At 48.3% G+C, this 6,056-nt stretch overlaps 1 protein-coding gene across 6 annotated transcripts in view; it reads left to right on the top strand.

The window, feature by feature from the left end:
* Window positions 1–6,056, top strand: part of ZFAT (zinc finger and AT-hook domain containing) — a 287,200-nt gene that overhangs the window by 226,344 nt on the left and 54,800 nt on the right. The window lies entirely within an intron of this gene.

Raw genomic sequence — 6,056 nt, 5'->3', positions numbered from 1 at the left:
CCAACGTTCTCCAATGTTACTTCTCCAATGTTACTTCTGCCCAGACTCCGTCCCAGTTTTCTTCCTGTCTCTTTCCATCTGAAGATTGCCGTATGTGCACAGTGTCGTCCTCTTTATCATGCTTTCGTTCAAGATTCTTGGTGCCTGTGATGTGTTCTGTTTGCCTGATTCAGCGTCCAGTTGCCTAATTCCCCTGATTCGGTACATTCCTTTATTTATTATTTACTCTTAAAACATGTTTTTTAACGTTTATTTATTTTTGAGAGGCAGGGAAGGGGCAGAGAGGGAGGGAGACACAGAATCTGAAGCAGGCTCCAGGTTCTGAGCTGTCAGCACAGAGCCCGACGTGGGGCTCGGACCCACGAACCGTGAGATCATGACCTGAACTGAAGTTGGACTCTCCTCCGACTGAGCCACCCACGCGCCCCTGGTACATTCCTTTAAAACACACTTGGCCACATGGATACCTCAGTTAGCACAGAGAACCTCTTAGCAGGTGCATTTCCCTAGTAGAGTTATTCATACGTTCCCCTTCTTCTGGCAGAGTGAGCGTCTCTCCTGGATCGTGCTGCCCAGCACTGCCAGACCCGTCCAAGCTTTCACGGATCCTGACTTCCCCGAACGTGGGGCCCACCCACTTTTTGGATTACGCCGAGCCACGTCACGGGGCCCCCGTGTTAGAGGGAGCTTGTCCTTTGGGTCTTTGCTCTGTGTGGCTTCAAGTCCACCAAGGATTTCTGACTTCTGTAAAGCAAGTGAAACACTTGGTGCATGAATTTGCCAAGTCTGCAAAGAAAAAAAAATTAGTCTGAAATCAGCAGTTTTCACTATCTGCACAGTTTGGAAACTATTCAGTGTGACTTACTACTGACCCTTCCTTCTTACTTTAGACGCTCTCGTTCCTGAAACACGGCCTTGGGTAGTCTGACAAATGGCTGTGGTCATTCCTCTGCCCTGGCCTTCTGAAGGTGAGGGCTGGCCCTCTCTCCTGTGGCCATAGGACCTTCAGGCCTTATACCAGTATGTTCTTTTAAACAGGAACCAGCCAGATCGTTATCTTGAAAAGACACTATTCAACTTCATCGATATTTGATAGGAATCTAAAGCCAGTTGAATCCTAAAAACATTGTGTTATGAAAAGCCTGAGGAAGGGCCGGTCTATTGTCAAATTGAAATCTGCATAACTAAGGTACTTTCACAAAACTCTTGAGGAGTAAGGAAGATTTCAAGGGTTGATATTGTTATCACTGATGAGCTTTCCCTCAGGATTCCTTGAGGAGGACATCACCTCATAATTTAACACACAGAGTTTGAAGAGACAGAGGAAGTACAAAACGTACTAAACTTCATCTGAATCTTTGATGCAAAACCTGAAATGTTTACTCATTTCTTTTACAGTTTTTTTTAACGTTTATTTATTATTGAGAGACAGAGAGACACAGGATGTGAGCAGAGCAGGGGCAGAGAGAGGGGGAGACACAGAATCTGAAGCAGGTTCCAGGCTCCGAGCTGTCAGCACAGAGCCTGACGTGGGGCTTGAACCCACAAACCATGAGATCATGACCCGAGCTGAAGTTGGACACTTAACCGACTGTGCCACCCAGGCGCCCCTTAGACATTTCTTTAACAGCCTTTTCTGTGTACCCACTCTGTGCCAGGCACTATGCCAGGGGCGGGGGATGTCAGGATGAAGCCAGGCCTCTGTCTGCCAGGCTCACAAGTCTGTGGAGAGCCCAATGTGTATAAAAAGCAGCAGCAAGTGTATTAACTGCTATGAGAAAGTTATGTACTAAGTGCCGTGAGAGCCCTGAAGAGCAGCCAATTATTCCAATTCTATCATTTTGTGAAAGCCATGATTTAATGGCGTTAATACAGTATCATTGTGATATATAAAACCTATCGCTTTGAAAACCTATAGCAACCAGAAAGTTCTCTGATATCCACAAGTCAGAGGGAGATAGTGTAATCCCATGTTGTATTCCCGATAATGGGATGAGTTCCAGACACGTTCACAGTGTGTCCATTTGAAGCCAGAAGAAGACACCAGGCAGCTGAGCTCACAGAATCCATAAGGGGCTTAGATGCTAACTTGAACAAAAGTGGTGTTTGGATGAGGTCAGCCAGGATGTGGCTATGTAAGTAATTTACTCCCGGATTCCAGTCTAAACTTTGTGAGCAAGGGAGTAGAAGTACGGAAATGATCTCAAACAGGCAGAATGTTGACAACCACACGTTTACACACAGTCCAAATCGGTCCTCAGTCTGAAATTCTCAGTGTCCTTCAGAATGCTGAGTCATCTGGCATTGCTTATGGCTTCGTGGCTTTCTTTCTACTATAACTCTATTACCCGGGAGATGGTTTCACCTTTCTGTAGAAATTTCCAGCAGAAGTTGGCATGTTTAGTTAAGTATCTAGTGGCAGAATAAAGAAGGCAGGTGGACTGGTCCCTTTTATAATAGTCATGTGCTGGGCATTACAGCAGTATTTTATGTAACAGACATAAAATTTATACATAAAAGTTACTTTATTTTGCCTCAGAACTCCTATATTGTAGGAATGATAATCCCATTTCACAGATGTGGAAACTGAGGCCCGAGTCCAGCTCAGTAACATACTCAAGAGTGATGCAGTAGTAAGTAGTGAAGCTGCCTCTTGGTCCAGGACTCTACACCTTTCTCATTGTCATCCCAAGCAGAGGGACATTTTTGCCCCCTTGTCCTTTTTTCCCCTCACTGCTTTGATTATATAAGCCTGTAGTTCTGTGTTGTAGCTGTCAGAACTTAAGCAAGATCTGTGAGCAAGGTGCTGACCGAGTATAAATTTAGGAGGCGGAACATTTCCCACATTCAGTGGCAATTGCCAAACCCGTGGGATCAAGAAGGCACGAAGTGAAGGGTAGGGTTTCTGTTCGTGGTGTTTGTTTTGCCTTTTAGTTCTTAATTTGCATGAAAGTGAAGAATCTGGGATTACTTTTTTTTTTCTTTAAGCACTTTTGTATGTGTGTGCGTGCGTGCGTGTGTGTGTGTGTGTGTGTGTGTGTGTAGGTGTGTGAGGAGGAGGAAGGTCCAAGACGAGGAGGGGGGCGGTCAGCCATTTATTAACTTGTTTGAGCTGAAATGTCTCTGCTGAAAACCTGTTATGCTGTCTTCAGCTTCCTGGTATTTTAGATTTTTTAAGCACTTCGGGGGGAAAAAATGGAAATTGGATTGTGTTACGTTAAATTAAAATTCTGTCTGTCTAGCAGTGAGCGGTATATTCTTTGGAAATATTACATTTTTGACAGCACAAGCGATTACAAAAAAATCAATAATCCAAGAACGCTGAAGAGTCTTCTAAGCTCTGGCAAGAAAAGCAATTAGTGTGGATTGATTTACTGTTATTTATTGTGATGAGGTAATTGCCTCAACGCAAGCCTTTCTTGAACTTGTGGTACCCCACGGTTTAGAAACATTTATTCTTTTAAATTGTTTAATTTATCTCTGGCCTCATTTTATAACAGAGATGGCTTCACGCTTCTTAACGGATGTGATGACCTGGCTGTCTTCTCTCCGGCTCCTTAAGCCCAGGCTTGGTTTTGTCCCTGTCACGGCTGAGCCTGGAATGAATTTCCAGCCTCGTGCGCTCAGGCCCGTAAATCCTGGAGAGATGGGGACGGAGACAGAGACCACAGGACTCTTCTCCCCTGCACAGGCGGTGCAGGGCGGCCTTGCCTGCAGCTTCAGATCGCAGCCACGGGCGGAGTACCCAGTCGGCCCGGATTGTGTGCCGCCCGCGGGACGAGGAGAGGGCGCCATACTCTCATTCGCACAGACAGCACAGCTTTGAAATCCCTGCCACAAACCTCTTTAGAGGCTGCCCGTCAGGGACAGAAGCCCGGGGAAGGCTGCCTGCTCCTTGGGGAGCAGCCTTTTCCTTTCTGGTGTGTGTGTCTTCACTTCCACCTCCGTGTTTCTTTTCGCCCTTGTGTGCGTCCCCTGTGACCGTGCATCGTTAGGCTCTTTGTGTGTGTGTCAGTCTGGGGGCAAATGCTCTTTGGGCATTTCCCTTATAAACATTGCCACGTGTCTTGTACCGGTCAGTCTTGGTCCTTTTTCTTACGAGTTTGCGTCTTTTCCTGTTGAGTGGCTCACTTCCCACTCCCAGGTGCAGGTGCAGTCTTCGGTGATGGTCCCTCCCGGTGTTTCTTTTGCTGCAGGGAGAGGGGCCTGCATGTGGCTCGGCTGGAATGACCCCCAGAGCAGTCTGTGGGCACGTCTTTGCATATGTATGAAACATTTCAGTCTCCCAGCCCGCGTCATCATCCAGAAGGTTCTTGAAGGGCCACTAGCTTTGCTGGATGACCCTGTGCGGGTAATGGGACTTGGCAGTTTATAGATTCCAAGCGATGAAGTTTCTCTGAGTAGAAAGTTTCTCACGGGCACATTTACCACTGGGTAGGGAGTTTAAGTCGGCAGCCGTCCAGTCAGAGGCTTCTGCTTTTGCATGCTTTGCTTTGCGAGTCTGGGGGACCCAGTACTCTCGTTGGTTGTAGTGGGCGACCCAACAGAAATGGAAGGATGTACGCCCCGGCACCTGAACTTGGGGAGCTCACGGTCAGCCTGGGAGGTGATGCCAGCTACCATTGGAGGGTGAAGGGTGGAGGGTGGAGGGTGGAGGGTGGCATCAACACGGTTTTCCGGAGTGTGCTCCTTGGGACACTCCTTCCTTGGGATCCTGTAGGTGTCGTGTGGACAGGATACAGCAATTCTTAAACTTATTTGACCGGGGCACCTGGGCGGCTCAGTCGATTAAACGTCTGACTCAGTTTCGGCTCAGGTCATGATCTCACGGTTCATGAGTTTGAGCCCCACATCGAGCTCTGTGCTGACAGTGCAGAGCCTGCTTGTGATTCTCTCTCTCTTTCTCTCCCTACCCCTCCCCTGCTCGCTCTCTCTCTTTCTCTCTCTTTCAAAATAAATAAATAACTTAAAAAACAAAACTTATTTGACCACAGAACCCCCTTCTCTTTTTTTCTATCCCCATTGTACCTCCCAGCATTTGGGTTTTATGGAACAACTTGGTAAATACTGGTTATCAGAGACTCCAGAAGTAAAAAAAAAAAAAAAAAAAAAGCCACGATGTCCCCGGCCAGTCCCTGCCACTCCTGCGGCTTCTGAGCCCACTGCGAGGTGGAGCTCAGATCTTCCAGAGGGCTCCGTGTGCCTCCCTGCCCGCCCCATCCCCCCACACGCTCCCCACCTCTCTCTGCTGCACACCTTGCCTTGCACAGCTTGCCCTGCACCCCGTCGCCTAGCCCGGCTTCACACCTGCTCCTCATCTTCCCACCGCTCTTCTCCCAGAAGGCCGTGCGACTTTCTCACCTCCTCCCAGGCTGGGTTCACCTGCTTTGCTTCCCTCCGTGATGCTTGATCTGGCAGGTCACGTGTGACTTGTTTGTGATGCTAGAATGCGAGCCCCGGGAGGCCCCGTGTTTTAGTTTTTGTTCTGTTCTCAGCACATCGGCAGCCCTTAACAAATATCTGCTGAGTGAACCAGTGAGCAAATAACAAATGCTATGGAACTTCGGTGTAATAGCTGCATCATGGAAGACAGCAAGGTGGAGGTGGAACTCTGAGCTCCTTTGAAGGCTCGTAGCCACGGAGACATGGGGTTTAACGGCTCTTCCGTTGCTGGGCCGGCCCAGCTCGGGTCTTCACTCTGTCCTGCGTTCACTGCCTGGCCTCCAGCCCACGGGGCTCTCCTTCTCTCAGTGTAGTGAGGGCCAGTGAATCCAAGAAGGGGCACAACACGTGTATGTGCTTTTAGCACTGAGATGCTCAGTCCTGGGGAAGCCCAGCATGGTCCCAAGGGCAGAGGATTTTTCACATTCGCCCGAGGCTGTAGGCCCGCTGCTGTGAGTCAGGCCCTGTACGACGGGGAGGCTCCGTGCAGCCCGTCAGGAGTTGTTCTTTTAGCAAAGAGCAGATTTAATATCTGTAAATGTATTGTTTTCTTATGTAGGGCACAGAAAGCCTTGCTTCATTATTGTATTATGTTCAAGAAATCTCTCAGTGGA

The sequence above is a fragment of the Neofelis nebulosa genome, chromosome 14 (assembly GCF_028018385.1).
Source record: "Neofelis nebulosa isolate mNeoNeb1 chromosome 14, mNeoNeb1.pri, whole genome shotgun sequence".
Taxonomy (NCBI): Eukaryota; Metazoa; Chordata; class Mammalia; order Carnivora; family Felidae; genus Neofelis; species Neofelis nebulosa.
The sequence above is the reverse complement of the archived record's forward strand: the minus strand, read 5'-3'. Positions and strand labels throughout refer to the sequence as shown.